The sequence below is a fragment of the Tamandua tetradactyla genome, chromosome X, assembly GCF_023851605.1.
Source record: "Tamandua tetradactyla isolate mTamTet1 chromosome X, mTamTet1.pri, whole genome shotgun sequence".
NCBI classification, from domain to species: Eukaryota; Metazoa; Chordata; class Mammalia; order Pilosa; family Myrmecophagidae; genus Tamandua; species Tamandua tetradactyla.
The window spans coordinates 36,183,987-36,201,033 of NC_135353.1; the positions used below are offsets into that span (position 1 = coordinate 36,183,987).

General features: G+C 34.7%; 1 non-coding gene across 1 annotated transcript; it reads left to right on the forward strand.

Moving 5' to 3' along the window:
- The first annotated feature begins 5,971 nt into the window (after positions 1 to 5,971).
- TRNAN-GUU (transfer RNA asparagine (anticodon GUU)) lies at positions 5,972 to 6,042 on the forward strand. The gene has a single exon. It is a non-coding gene; the product is annotated as a tRNA-Asn (tRNA).
- Positions 6,043 to 17,047: the final 11,005 nt, after the last annotated feature.

Consider the following 17,047-nt stretch of genomic DNA (forward strand, 5'->3'; position numbering starts at 1 on the left):
TCCCATTTTGTAAAGGCAGTCATTTCTTCTAATCCCTACTCAGTATTGTAAATTTGGAACTGTAATTAGATCTCTCTGGAGATGTGATTTAATCAAGAATGGTTGTCAAATTGGATTAGGTTGAGGCATGTCTCCACCCATTTGGGTGGGTCTTGATTAGTTTCTGAAGTTCTATAAAAGAGGAAACATTTCGGAGAATGAAAGATTCAGAGAGAGCAGAGCAGAATGACATAGCCACAAGAAGCAGAGTCCACCAGCCAATGACTTTTGGAGATGAAGAAGGAAAATGTCTCCCAGGGAGCTTCATGAAACAGGAAGCCAGGAGAAGAAGCTAGCAGATGACACTATGTTCGTCGTGTGCCCTTCCAGCTGAGAGAGGAACCCTGATCGTGTTCATTATGTGCCTTTTCAGATGAGAAACTCTGACTGTGTTTGCCATGTGCCTTCTTACTTGAGAGAAAAACCCTGAACTTCACTGGCCTTCTTGAACCAAGGTATCTTTCCCTGGATGCCTTTGATTGGACATTTCTATTGACCTATTTTAATTGAGACATTTTCTTGGCCTTAGAACTGTTTACTAACAACTTATTAAATTCCGCTTTTTAAAAGCCATTCCATTTCTGGCATGTTGCATTCCAGCAGCTAGCAGACTAGGACACCTACCTAGAGTGATGATGCCTTAGCTACACCTATGAGACTGTAACAATAACATTAGTTAAAACTAACTATAACCTAATAATGCTATATTTATAAATATAGCACAATCATTGTATTATAATATAACTCTATAATACTATAACTATAACCCTGTAACTATAGTATTAACATTATACATCTAACAATGAAATTATAATTATAGCAATGATGCTATAATACTATACTTGCATTTATTACATTTAGGATAACACTAAAATATAACTATATTGCTAATGCTATAATTATATAACTTTCAGTGTATCATTAACACTATAACTTGAACTATAACACTATAAGAATAATGATAACTATATTAAGAAAAGATAACCATAACTATAAACTCTGATTTTTATCTATAACCATAACTCTATAAATATAACTAATATTTAGAACAATCATACATCATAACTCTAACTCTACAATTATCAATATGTTTATAAATATCACACTATAACAGTAAGTGAAATATAACACTGTACCTTATAAATAACAATTTAACAGCTGCACAGCAGCTATAATTACACCACTGTAATTATAGGTATAAAACTGTAACTATTATACTGTAATAATGATAACTTTATACCATTAAAATTATTACACTAGCATTATAAATATAATTATTACATTATAACTATAACAGTATCCTATACCTATAGTACTGTTGACATAAAGTAAATATAGCTGTTTTACTCAATAAAAATAACTATACCCCTATAGCAATACCAATACCACAATATCTACAACTACTTCTTACGCTTATAAATAAGATGATAGCAATATAATTCTTATTTTATACCAACCGCATCTTCATAACTATAACTGTAACATTATATAGCCAGTACTATAAGGAAAACCTTATCTCTATCATTATAGCATACTATAAGTAAAATTATAACCATCCCTGTAATTGTATTTTAATATTTTAAATATAATATTGTAACAATTATGTCATCAATATAATTATAAAGCAATGCATACAACTATTAATATAATACCATAATTACAGCACTATACTATATAACACCTTGACAATGACTCAGATGCCATAACTATAAGAACTATAACTATATCAAATACCTATAAACTATAAGCTTGTCAATATAACTATAAATATATAATTATTGTAACTTCTATGAAATATACCTATAAATATCATGCTATACTTATAACTTTATAAATATAATAACAAATCTATTAATATCATTATAACACTATCAGTATAACTATAACACTATCATTATTGTTCTAACACTAAAACTTACCTTTAGCACTAAAATGGATTTTAAAATAATAGTTATAGAACTATATTTATATTTCTGTACTTATATTGCTAAAGTTACAATATAGAGCCATAGTCATATTCATCATTAAAACTATAGCTCTAACTTTAGTACTCTAAATATACTATCCCTATAACTATAACTGTAAAATATAACACTAAAACTAAGGCCATAATCCTATAACTATAAATAAATCCTTCTAATTATAACACAAATTATAACAATATAACACAGAATTATAGCTATAACACTAGAGGCTAGCTATAAAAATACAAATATGACCATAATACTGCAACCATGACAAAATCACTAACACTGTAATCATGAGACTGCCATTAAAATGATAATAATATAATTATACAGTGTAATTACAGTATTATAATTATGACCATAACACAGTTATTGAATCTATAATCCTGTAACTAAAACTAAAACTGTAAATCTATAAGTGCAGCCTTTTAACAATATCAATTATGCTATAACTAGCAATATATCTTTAGTATGTTACCATAGCCATAACACTACCATTATAAACAAACTATTAACACTACAACTATGTCTATTACTGTAAACATAAAGCTATGTGTAACTATATCTAAACAGTACAGCTATACCTTTTTAATTTGAACACTAAAGAAATACCACTACAACACTAACACTGACATTATACGAGTCCCAAGAATATCATAGCTATAGTACTAAAACACTAGCAGTATAATTGTATCATGATAACTGTAACTATAAATACAGCCCTATAGGTATAACTATAACACTATAATTATACCTCTGTAACTATAGGTACAAGTTTTAACAATTTTATGACTATAAATCCAAAGGAATAAATCTTCAACAATACCTATGCCCTTGGAAACTATAATTATTACCATATGACTATAGCAACTCTGTAACTCTATCACAGCTATGATAACTCTAACAATTTAAGTACAATATAACAATTTAACTCTGACCATAACACTATAACTGTAACCCTAGCAATATAATTCCGACACTTTCACTATGACTGTAATGTTACAATTACAACAGCACCTCAACAGCTATAACACCACCACTATACCTATAATTTTAACATTGACACTATAAACATAACACCTCCACCATAAGCTGTAATAAAAACTCTGCAATGATAAGACTATTACTGTAACTATAACACTATACTGAAACTATAAAATGACACTTAGCTATAAAACTAACTATAGCTATAAGTTCATCATTATAACAATTGTAACCATAACACTAGATATAAGTATTGCACTATATTGTAACTTACTCTAGTACTATATAGCACTAGAACACTATAACTCTAAAACTAAGAAAACTAAATATAATGAAAGTGGTGTAATTATGACAGAAAAATGTGACTACAATTATGATACTGCAACTTTAACCATGACATAATAATTAAAATATAATAGTATAACAAATGCATATAAATTATTACATTATAACTATAACACTATAGCCAGAGCACTGTGATACTGCAAGTATAAATCTATAACTACAACCATATTTTAGCAACATAACTATAAACCTATAATTTCAAAACTATAAATATAGCACTATGACTATAGCTCTACATTTATAAATTTCACTGTTACTCTATTATCATAATTTTAATAACACTATAACTATTCTGCTATAATTATAACACAATGCCTCTATAATTCTAATTCTTACTCTATCACTCTAATGCTATAAATCTAATGCTAATTTTAACTCTAATTCTACTCTAACTATATAACTCTAACAGTATAACTGCTACTCCGACTCTGAATTCTAATTCTAACTCTAAATCTCACTCCTTCTTTTAATATCTAACTCTTACTAACTATATCAGTATACACTATCTCTATAATAGTAATTAATAGATTATGGGTAGATAAATAATAGTGATGAAGAGAAGGAGAGATAGATTGATGATAGTAAGATAGAGACAAACACACACTCAAACCATGAACATTCCTAGGGCCCAAATAATATTTATGATCTTGAAATACACTTTCTCATTGAAATAAGTGAGGAAAAGAATGATTTGGGAAATGGCTTATTCCAAATTCAGAACAAGTATATTCACTATAAGCCTGGAAGCTATTGGTATAACCAACATTTAAGATGATGTCAAAGACAATTTGAATGCAATCAGTTCTTCCTTCAGCACTGACATCAACTTTATAAAAAGTATGAGTGATAGAGACATAAATTAAACAACACAACAGAGGAATAGACATATCCATAATTCTTAGGCATTCCAAAGAACAACTTCTGTTTCTTCAACTAGTTAATGCCTTGAAAATAAAATGAAAAAGGGGATGTTTGGATTGAGAGGCATAAAAGGTTTTATCCCTATAACTATAAGTATTGGAGCAGGGAGCTTTAGACTTAGTTAATCCTTCATGGTAACTAGTGAACATCCAGGAACTGTCTGAAAAAATGTTCAAGACTTCCAGAGACCAGAAGATCACTGCACATCATCCAGGGAAGAGCAAAAGGAAGAGACTGATAACATGCATTGGACAGCTGTGAATAAAATTCACCACTGTGTGGGCTGATTGTCCATCCTCCACTTTCATGGCAGGCTGTCCCAGGATCCAGTCCCTGACTGGAAATAAAAGTCCTTATTCTTAAGAACGTTAGGGACTACACATGGCCAAGCACCGATTGCGGCTTTTGATTAATGAATGTCCAATGTTGGATCCAAGCTCTGAGAGTAGCTACTGTTTTGACTGGCTTAGGATAAAAAGCAGTTGGCAGCCTATGTTTCAACCCCACCTGAGATAGTTGTGGAAGTAAGGGTTATTTAAAGTCCCAGTGCCTTCTTAGAACTGTGGAGACCAGTTTGCATAAGAACGGCTCTTCCCTCAAAATGGGATTGTGTACACATGGATGAGCACTGATCACTGATTTTGATTAGCAAATACAGATTTCTGGGTCCTGGATCTGAGGGCACCTAGATATTCAACCCACCCAGGGTCAAATGTTGCTGACAGCCTCTGTCTCAAACTCACCTGTGAAAAGGACAGAGATGATTGAGACTTAAAAGAACAGTAGCAGCTTAAGACTGTGGAGAATACTGTTTTGAAGAATGTCATCTTCTGGGCAGATCAGGAAAGCACAGATTTAGGAAGTCTGCAAAAAAAAGTTTGGTGTCCATTTGAATTTCCTCTCGAGGGCGTTTTGGAACTGATCTACCCTCCTTTGTGGGCCTCTGACCCTATTTTGGGAAATACTGACTTGGGAAAATCTTCTGGATGTTGACACATTTTCTGGATTTTGCTGTCCAAGCAAAGGCAGCTAGAGAAAATGAAATGAGTGTTTAAAAAAACAATAGAGGCAGAGGGAAGAGTGGGATAAAGAGGCTGACACAGTGGTAAAACACTGAGAATAAATTGTTAAGTGGTGACTGTTGGCACCCATCCCCCACTCTCAAGGCTAGCTGCCTGGAGTCACTTATTAGCTTCTAACCATGAAAAGGGATTTGACAGCTCTCTTCACCAATAATGGGGTGTGGTGAGGGAAATTTAAGTACTGATCATAGCTCTTAATCAGCAAGTTTGCATTACTGGGTCCTGGCTCTTTCAACACACCCTAGATAGGAACAGCCATGCATTATTTCAACTCTGCCTCTGATAGGTACAAAGACAGTGGAGATTCAAAGAGGCAGGATTACAACAATATGTAGATTTGCAAAGAAAAGTTTGCTGAAGAGTACCATCTTCTGGGCATGCAAAGAAAGCACAGATTTGGGGAGCCATCAAAAACTATTTTGGGCATCTTTCCTGTCACTCTCCCCAGGGATCTTTGGATTTGATCTGCATAACATTAATGGATTCCTGACCTAGTTTTGGCTAAGAAATACTGACTAAGAAAGTCCTCTCCAGGTTGACCTTCCTCCCAGATTTTATCTTCTAAGAAAAAGCAACTAGAGGAAAAGAAAATTCAGTAAAACAAAGATTACAGGGGCAAAGAGGACAAGGGGTGCGTGGGTAGTTCAGTGGTAGAATTCTTGCTTGTTTTGTGAGAGACCCAGGTTCAACTCCTGGCTTGTGCACTTCCCACCCAAAAAATCAACAAAATGTGCTGCAATAACAAGATACATGGAAAATAATGAAATATGACTCCTACCATACAGTATGCAAAAAGAAAATAAAAAACCAATAGTACAAATTACTATTCCTGGAGAAGGACAAGGAAAGAAAACTTTCTCCAAGGGTGAAAAACTTGCAAAATTAGTACAATCTTAAAAGTTGTACCATATACCCGGGACAAGAATCACATGAAAAAAAGCTGAAATAATCTCATCAGTCAAACATGGGGACTGCTAAAAGTCTAAAATAATTTGAACCAAGTGTCAAAAAGAGCCTCAACACAGAGTGAATCAACTATAATACCTTAGGCCAGAGAGAGAAACTGAACACCAGAGTAAATTCATAAGGCTAATATAATAAGATGCCTAAACACTAGGAAAAATGACAAGACATACTAAGATACAGGAAGAAATGGTTCCTTCAGTGAAACAAATTAAAACTTTGGAGTAGACAAAGAATTTAGAAAAATGAATCAAAGATGTTCAACAAATCTCCTAAATTAATTCAAGGAGATGAAGGAAAATATGATTAAAGTGAACAAAAAAAGGCATTAAGAAGACACTGGGAGCATAAAGAAGAATTTGAAAATATAGAAAGGAATATAAAAGAAATGATGGGAATGAAAGACATGATACAGGAGAATAAAAGTACAACAGAGGCATATAACATCAGATTTGAACAGATGGAAGTAAGAATCAGCAATGTAAATGACAAGGCAGTTTAAACGTTACAGACAGAAGAAGGGCTAGAGAAAATAATTGTAGAAATTCAGCAAGGTTTCAAAGATTTGGATGACAACAAAAAGTGCACAAATATGCATCCTGGGTGTCTCAGAGAGAGAAAAGAAGGAAAAAGAAGCAGAAAGAAAATTTGAGGAAATGATAACATAAAATGCATAACTCATTGAAATACATAAGAATACATATTCAAGTAGTTGAAACATATTCCAAACAGAATAAATTTGAATGGACTTCCTCTGAGACACATACTAATCACATTGTCAAACCACAAGGATGAGAAGATAGCTTGCAGGCAGAAAGAGAAAAACAATATGTCACATACAAAGCAAACAAAATAAGGTTAAATGCCAAGTTATCCTCAGAAACCATGGAGCTGAGAAGGGAGTGGTATTATTTAATGTCCTTAAAGATAAAAATGTCAATTAAAAATACTTTACCAGGTAAAATGATCCTTTAAAAAATGAAAGTGAGTGTAAAATATTCACAGAAAAACAAAAACTGAGGTTGTCAACAAAAGACCTGCCCTATAAGAAATACCAAATGGAATTCTGCAATGTGAAAGGAAAAGACAGGGGAGAGAGGTTTGCAGGAGAGTGTTTTCTTATACCCCCTGTTATTTATCTGTTTACTTTTCCTTATTTTTCTACTCATCTGTACATACTATGAATAAAAGGAGCTTTTATAAACAAGGTTGTCATAATTACATGATCACATTGAAAAAGATATATAGTTATACAGTCTTCTTCAAGAAACAAAGCTATTGGAACAGAGTTCAACAGTTTCAGGTACTTTCCTCTAGCGACACTAATGCATCCTAAACTAAAAAAAGATATCTAAATATAGATAATAGTAACCTCCAGGAAAACCTCTTCACTCTGTTTGAAATTTCTGACCCACTGAACCTTTATTTTGTCTCATTTTTATCTTCCCCCATGTGGTCAAGAAGGCTTTCTAAATACCATAGTTCCATGCCTCAGCTCATTCCATGAGTCCAGTCCCCCATTGCCAGGGAGATTTAACCCCCAAGAGTCACGTCCTACATGGGTGGTGGGTGGGAATCAGGGTGAGTTTACCGGCAATATTGGCTTAGAGAGAGAGGCCATATCTGAGGAACAAAAAAGGTTCTCTGGGAATGATCCTTAGGCATAATTATGAGCAGGCCTAGCTTCACCTTTACAGAAATAAGTTTCATAGGTTCAAACCCCAAGATCATGGGCTCAGTCTTACTAACTTGGTCAGACCCACAGCTTGTGAGAACATCAGGATTTCCCCAGATGGGGAAGTTTAATATTTCCTCCTTTCTCCTCAGTCCTGCAAGGGGATTTTGTAAATGCTCTTTATTTTTTTATTTTTTATTTTTATTTTTTTAGTCAAAAACCAGGAAAACTGGCTCATGCTTTACTTTGCCACATACTATGATGACGCGAATGGCATTTGTCAGGGTTTCCTTAGAAATTTACAACCAGGGAGGATGTGACTGTATTTTTTAATTTTTGTTTTACTTTTTTTATTGTATAGTATTGCATATATACAAAGCAAAGAAATAAAGAAAAAAACAATAGTTTTCAAAGCACTCTTCAACAAGTAGTTACAAGATAGATTCCAGAGTTTGTCATGGGCTACCATATAATCCTCTCATATCTTTCCTTCAAGCTACTCTAGAGTAGAGGAGGCTAGAGAGCTTAAATATTTTTTTTATCAATATAATCAACTTTTTTCCTTCTTTTTTTATGAAAAATAACATATATACAAAAAAGCTATAAATTTCAAAGCACAGCACCACAATTAGTTGCAGAACATATTTCAGAGTTTGACATGGGTCGCAATTCCACAACTTAAGGTTTTTAGTTCTAGCTGTTTTAAAATGCTAAGACTAAAAGAGATATCAATCTAATGATTCAGCATTAATATTGCTTTGTTAAATCCTGTCTTCTCTATATAACTCCACCATCCCTTTGATCTTTCCATACCTTTCTTTGGGGTTGTTTAGGTATGACAATTCTAAATTTTTGCTATTGGAAGGGTCTGTCACTAATATGGGTTAGGGAAATAGAACTATCTGATGTTCTGGAGAAGCTGGGCTAGAGGACTTGTCTGGAGCAGGGACTCAACTGGAGGATGTAAGTTTCTGGAAAGTAACTCTATTGCTTGGAACCCTTGTAGAATTTTATATATTGTCCTTGGTGTTCTTTAGGATTGTCTGGAATGGTCCTGATAGGGGGGTTGGCAGGTTATGACAGGTAAGAAGGTCTACCTGAAGCTTGCCTTTGAGCAACCTCCAGAGTAGCTTCTCAACTCTATTTGAACTCTCTCTGCCATTGATACTTTATTAATTACATTTCTTTACCCCCTTGTGGTCAGAATGTAATTGTTGATCCCAAGGAGCAAGGTCTGGATTCATCCCTGAGAGTCCTCTCCCATGTCACCAGGGAGACTTTCATCCTTGGATGTCACATCACATAGGGGGGAGGGCAATGATTTCACTTGCAGAGTTGGGCTTAGAGAGTCTGAGGCCAAATCTGAGCAACAACAGAGGTCCTCCAGAAGTAACTCTTAGGCATGCCTATAGGTAGTCTAAGCTTCTATGCTACCTACATAAGCTTCACAAGAGTAAGCATTGATTTGGGTATCCCTAAGGTTTGACACAGTATCAGGGGATTCCCTGATGGTAAGGTTTAATAGTTCCATAGTCTTTATCCCCTCCTTCAGGGAACTTTGCCTATACTTTTTGATTATCTGTTTAATATACTCTAGGATGTTCCCAGGCATTACTTTAATCTATCCAAGATGTCTCCTGTGTTTCAGTCGCTCAAGTGAGCTATACAGATAGGTTGAATTAGATTATGCACTACAGCAAATTTCAGTTCTAGATCTTATAAACCTTTCCTCCATCAGTCCAAAAGAGTATGTGCTGTTCCAACATATAGACACTGTCTTCCTTAGCCCTATGTTCTGAATTACTTTAACCCCAACCTGTTTGGCTTCTTTCTTTTCTCTAAATATTAGGTTATATATACAACAGCCTCTCAAAATCCAGAAACAATGATCACCACTCCAGACTTAATGTGTCTGCTCTAAAAGCTTACAATCTAGGCCCCCGTTTTCTTGTAAACATTTTCTAAAGGTGACTATAGCATTGTTGTTGTTTTGTTTCTGGCTTATTTATTCTCACTCAGTGTCCCACATGTTCATTCACATCGTTGCCTGCCTCTCAACATTCTTCTTTTTTGTAGCAGCACAACCTTCATTCATAAGTATACACCATCATTCACCAATCTATTTCTCCTTCAGTGCATCCTTCAGTCACCTGCACTCATCGTGCATCAGATAGAAGGGCCAAAGTCCACAGTCCATCAACATTCTCAATTTTAGACAATTTCATTGTTCCCAAGAGACAGAAAACCAACAAACACACCTTCACCACACAGGAAATCTAAACCTCCTCTTAACTCTTGCCCCTCACCCCATTATTTACCTCTACTATTGCTGTGGTAGTGCTGATGGTTTCCTTTTGAACATAGCTCACAGCATGCAATACCAGTTTTCCCCTTGTACCCTGGACTTAAACACTCTTTATACAAGAATCATATCTTTGAAGTAATTCTTATGAGAACTCATTCATATTTCTAATGTGAGTCAGTAGGACACGTAGGTTTATACAACCCTTTTCAATCTTGTTCATCTCCAATATGGTAATATTGCTTATAGACCCACTAGAGAACCACCTTCACTCCTATTTATTCCCTTACATTGGAGTTCAACCTCATTAACTAATGGTTCACCATCTCTAGCTTCTATGTATCTCTAAATTCCCAATATTCTGTATTATAAGCCTCTGATTATACCTTTATGTTGTCATAAAAATGGAATCATATAATATCTGTCTTTTTGTGTCTGGCTAATTTCACTCAGCATTATGTCCTCAGAGCTCATACATCTTCTCATGTGCTTCAAGATGTTATTTTGTCTTACTGTGGCATAATATTCCTTCGTACGTTTTTACCACATTTTGTTGATCCACTCATCTTTTGATGGGCATTTGGTTTGTTCATCTTTTGCGATTTTGAATAATGCTGCTATGAACAGTGGTGTGTAAATGTCTGTTTGTGTTGTTGCTTTCAGCTCTTCTGGGTATATACTAAGTAATGCTGCTGCTGGGTCATAAGACAACTTAATATTTAGTTTCCTAAGGAACTGCTGAACAGTCTACCATAGTGGCTGCACCATTATACATTTCCACAAGCAGTGTATAAGTGTCCCAGTTTCTCCACATCCTCTCCAACATTTATAGTTTCCTGTTTGTTTAATAGCAGTCATTCTTATAGGTGTGAGGTGGTATCTCTTTGTAGTCTTGATCTGTATTTCCCTTATAGCCAGTGAAAATAAGCATCTCTTCATGTCCTTTTGAGCCAACTCTATTTGCTGCAAACACAGTTTTTTATTTTTTAATTTTTAATTTTTATTTTTAATTATTTTTATTTTTTATTCTCTGCCCAAATTATTTTGGAATATATGGGGCATCACACTAACCTGGACAAACCAACAGGAGCTCAGGCCCTATTCAGATTCCATGTAATTATGCTGTTCAAAAAACTGGCCATACAGGTTAAATTAGATAATGCACTACTGAAAATATAAATTTTGCACCAAATTACATCTCTTTCGTTGGTCTCACATGGAAGTTAAAGTTTTCATATATGGACCATATTATCTTTTGCTGTGTATTCTTATATAACTTAGTCCTATCCAGATGACCTTAATTCATATCTCTAGTCAAATAAATTGATAAATTTTTTTTTCAATTTTTCAATTGAAAAAAAATTTCAACTTTTTCAACTGATAAATTTTCAACTTTTTCAACTGATAAATTTTCAACTTTTTAAAACAGTTGTATGAGGTAATGTGGACTTGCACAGATTTAGAGCTCAAACTCTGTGATGCAGGGGTCATGTTAATACACAAAGTTTCTGAGAACAAATAGCTCAATATCTCAGAATTTAGATATAAAAGTTAGAACTCCAGAAGAGATGTGATTGCTGCAAGAGCTTACAATCTAGGATGTTTTAAAATAGGCCCAAACCTGATAGTCCATAGTCTTGTCTTCTATCTTCTGATTTGTATATTATAGTTAGTCCATATGAGTGGGGCATGATACTATTTATCTTTTTGTTTCTGACATTTCATGAAATATACTGTCCTCAAGTTTCATTTACCTAGCTGCATGCCTCATAGCTTCATTCTTTCTGGCAGATGTTCAGTAGTCCATTGTATGTATAGACTACAGATTCCTCTTTCATTCCTCAGGCTTTGTATACTTAGGCCACCTCCATCCATTAAAAATCTTGAACACTGCTGCCATAAACACCAGTGTGCAAAGGTCCATTCGTGTCCCCACTCTAATGTCCTCCATTTATATTACTAGCAACGGGGTTGCAGGACGATATAGCAATCACACCCTTTGCCTCCTGTGGAACCACCATTCTGTCCTCCAGAGTGGCTGTGTCTCTCACCTTCCCTGCCAATATTGAATAGCAACAACTCTTTGTCCAAATTTCTCTAGCACTTGTTTGTATCTCTTCATTTTTAAAGAGGTTATTCACGTATAATACAATGCAACCTAAGTAAATAACCATGCTGTCACCACCATAATCTATATGAAGATATTTCCATTTCTTCTGCTAAGAATTCATACACCTACCCATATCCCCCATTCTTGAATTTAGTTTTGGCATAATGTCTTTCTTACATTCGGGGGAAACATATTACAATGTTACTGTTGATTACAGATTGTAGCTTGAATTGATTGTACTTTTCCCTACACACTTTCCCTCTTCAACACCTTGTAATGTTGATTCATTTGTTTTCATCCATGCAAAAACATTTTTATATTTGTACATTTAATCACCATCAGTGTCCACCAAAAGCATTCTTAAGTTATAACTTCTCAGTCTTTATCCTCTATCTTTCATTCTGGTGTCATACGTACACCCAGCCCTTATCCCTCAACCATACTCAATTTCAGCTTCATTCAGTGTACTTATATTATAGTGCTATGATCAAAGGTTATTGTACTATCCATTTCTGAGTTTTTGCATTCAGTCCGGTGGCATATTGTGCATTCCTTCAGCACAAAATATTCAATTTCTATCCTATTTCTATCTCCTGATAATCCATGATCTTAACTTGAACTCTCAAAGTACACTCATCAATGTTAGTTTATAATAGTGAGATAATACAGTGTTTGTTCTTTTGTTTCTGGGTATTTTCATTCAGCATAATGTCCTGAAGGTTCATTCTCATTGTTTATATGCTTCATGACTTTATTCTGCCTTACAGCTGTGTAATATTTCATCATATGTATATATCGCAGCTTATGTAGACACTTGTCTGTTGATGGATATTTGGACTTTTTAAATCTCTTGGCATTGGTAAATAATGCTAATATAAACATTGCTGTGTAAATATCCACTTATATCCTTGCCTTCAGTTCCTCTGAAAATATAACTAGTAATGGGATTGCTGGATCATATGGCAATACCATACTTAGCTTCATCAGGAACCCCCAAATTGCCTTTCAGAAGAGTTGTACCATTTTACATTCTGACCAACAGTGGATAAGCATGCCTCTTTATCCACATCCTCTCCTCTCTAGCCCAGGTTGTTTTCTGTTTTGTTTTGTTTTGTTTTTTCTGGATAATGGACATTCTAATGGGTGTGAGATGATATCTCAGTCTAGTTTTGATTTGCATTTCCCTAATAGCCAGAGAAGTTGAGCATCTTTTCCATGTGCCCTTTAGTTATTTGTATTTCCTCCTCTGAAAAGTATCAGTTCATGCCTTTTCTCATTATTTAATTGGGATGTTTCTCTTTTTGTCGCTGAGTTCTAAAATCTCTTTATATATTCTGGATATTAAACCCATATCAGGTATGTGGTTTCCAAATATTGTCTCCAATTTAATAAGCTGACTTTTCCTTTCTTGAAAAAAATTATTTGGTATACAAAAGTGTTCAATTTTGATGAGATCTCATTTATCTATTTATTTTTTCATTATTCATGCTTTGGGTGTAAAGTCCAGGAAACCACCTCCTCTCAGAAGATTTGTAACATATTTCTGTACATTTTTTTCTAAAGGTTTTGTGGTCTTAACTCTAATGTTTGAGTCTTTGATCTAGTTTGTATTAATTTTTGTGTAGGTTGTGAAATACAGATCCTCTTTAGTTCTTTTGCATATAGATATCCAGTTCTACAAGCACCATTTGTTGAAGAGACTGCTGTCTCCCACTTGGGTTGGCCTGACTGAAAATAGCAAGATATCATGTACAAGGAAAACTTGATAAAATTAATGTGTGGATTTCTCAGAAGAAACCATAGAGATGTAAAGGCAGTGTTATGATATACTTAAAATACTAAAAGAGAAAAACTGTCAACCAATAATTCTATACCTGGAAAAATTGCCCTTTAAAAATGAAGGAGAGTTGGGGCATAATGATGGCATAGTGAGGTGTGGAATTTAGTTTGTCCTCAAAAACAACGAATAAATAGCCAGGAACCCTAAGGAACAACTGCTGGGGACAATAACAGCACATGCATTGTACATCAGTGTATGTCCTGAATAGGTGGAATGGCTGAGATTGCACACAGAATTGTAAGTCTCCCAAGCAGTGGAGGCCAGCACCCCTTCCTCATAGGTATGCCAGGCTGATTGCCCAAGAGGAAAGGAAACAGGTTTTGCTAGTAGCAAAGTGTTAGCAAAACCAAGCACCAATTGTGGAATTAATTAACAAATTATGACTACTGAAAATAGGCCAGAACACAGATAAACCTGCACTAAGCAGTAATGAATGAAGAGTTTTCACCCTGGCACGAGTGCATGGGGCTGATTGAAAAAAAAAAGACAGAGTTTTGTTTGAGCGGGACAGCATCAAATACTGGAAAAGGTTTGGACCCCCAAGAAAAGGAGGCACACAGAGCCTGGGAACACAAAGAGCCATTCCACATTCTAACTCTTATGGGAAAACATGAGGAGTGGGAATCTGGCTCTGAAACAACTTTTCTTTTTTTTTTTTTTTTACTTCTTGACAGCACATTAGATAGAACTGCAAGCACTCTCGGGCTTCGGCAATGCCCTCAAGGTTGTAATTAAGGCATATCTGAGAGGCAGAGTAAATAGGTGGAATATTCTCTAAGGATGTAACTTTCCAAAGAAAATGGATGCAGGGATCAGCTCAATTGGAGTTCCTCCTTCAAGAAATTCAGGCCCCAGTTGCTGGAAAACATAAGCAGCCAAATTCAGGCTACTGCCTCTGTCTTGGTGTCAACCAAGCACCTGGCAGGGAGAGCCAGCTGAAATTAAAGGCACCACATCACTTTACACTGCTCGAAGCTGCAGGCAGACAAGCACCAAATGCTGGGCAGGGTAATGACAGCACAGTCTAGGAGCTTCATAGGAAAGGCTGAAAATCTGCTGGCCTCACCCTCATGGAAACTTGATACTGGTTACTCTCTGCTAATGAGGCATGGGCCTGTCTGGTCTGGGGAAATAATTATGGGGTCAATTGTATCTGAGGAGACGCTGCTCAAAAAAGGAAAGATTACATATAGACAGGGCAAGAAACAGAACAACAAGATCTGAAAAATTCTGATCACTTAAACAGAACCCATACTAAAGGTCAAGAATAAGTTGAAATGAATGCGAAATAACAGATAGAAAACAAAGTCATCCAAAAAGAAATCCCTAGTAAAAAGAGTTTAAACAACCTCCAGAATAAGCTAATTAAGGAAATCAAATGCCTAGATGCCAGGAAAATATTACAAGTCATATTAGGAAAATTGAAGATATGGCCCAGTAAAAGGAACAAATCAACAGCTCAAGTGAGATACAGGAGGTGAAGCAATTAATTCAGTATGTTTGAACAGACATGCAAAAATCTCACAAAAAATCAAATCAATTAGTTGAGGGAGTATATAAGAAAGACATTGGGTGGACATGAATATGAATTCAAAAATTTGAAAAAATAAATCAGGGAAATTATGGGAATGAAAGGCAAAATAAAAAAGATTAAAAAAACAGAAAACAATGGAGATCCAAAAAAGTAGATTTGAAGAGGTAGAAGAAAGGACTAGTGAACTAGAAAACAGAACATCTGAAACCCAACATGCAAAAAAAAATACAAGGTAATAAATGGAAAAATATGAGTAAGGTCTCAGGGAGTTGAATGACAACATGCAGCACCCAAATATACATGTTAAGGACAAAAACAAATTAATAGTGAAAAGTTACAAAAAGACATATCATGCAAACAACAACCAGAAAAGAGCAGGGGTAACTATAATAATATCCAACAAATTAGAGTTCAAATGCAAAACAAAGAAAGACACCATGTATTAATAAAATGAAGAATTCAACAAGAAGACATAATAATCATAAATATTTATGCACCAAGCCAGAATGCTCCAAAATACATGAGCAAACACTGACAACACTGAAGGGAGACTTAGACACCTCTACCATGATAGCTAGAGATTTCAATTTCCCACTGTCATCAATGGATAGAACATATAGACAGAGGATCAATAAGGAAACAAATATTTTGAGTAATAGGATACAAGAGCTAGACTTAACAGAAATTTATAGAACATTAAATCTCACAACAGCAGGATACACATTTTTCTTAAGTTCTCATACATCATTCTCAATGATAGATCACATTCAAGGTCATAAAGCAAGTCTAAATAAATATAAAATTATTGAAATTTTATGGAACTCTTTCTTGGATCATAATGGAATGAAGTTGGAAATCAATAACAGGTAGAACACCAGAAAATTCACAAGTATACAGAGGCTAAACAATACACTCTTAAACAATCTGTGCATCAAGGAAGAAATTACATGAGAAGTCAGATAATATCTTGAGGCAAATGAGACTGAAAACATGACATATTGAAACCTATGGAATGCAGCAAAGCTGGTGCTGAGAGGGAAATGTATTTAATATAGGCCTTAAATGCATAAATTAAAAAAAAAGAAAGAGCAAAAATCAAGGAATTTACTGTTCACCTGGAAGAATTAGAGAAATAACAGCAAACTAACCCCAAAGCAAACAAAAGGAAATGAATAACAAAGATTAGAACAGAAATAAATGAAATTGAAAATATGAAAATGATAGATAAAATCAACAAAACCGTAAGCTGTTTATTTGATAAATTCAATAAAATTGATGGACCTTT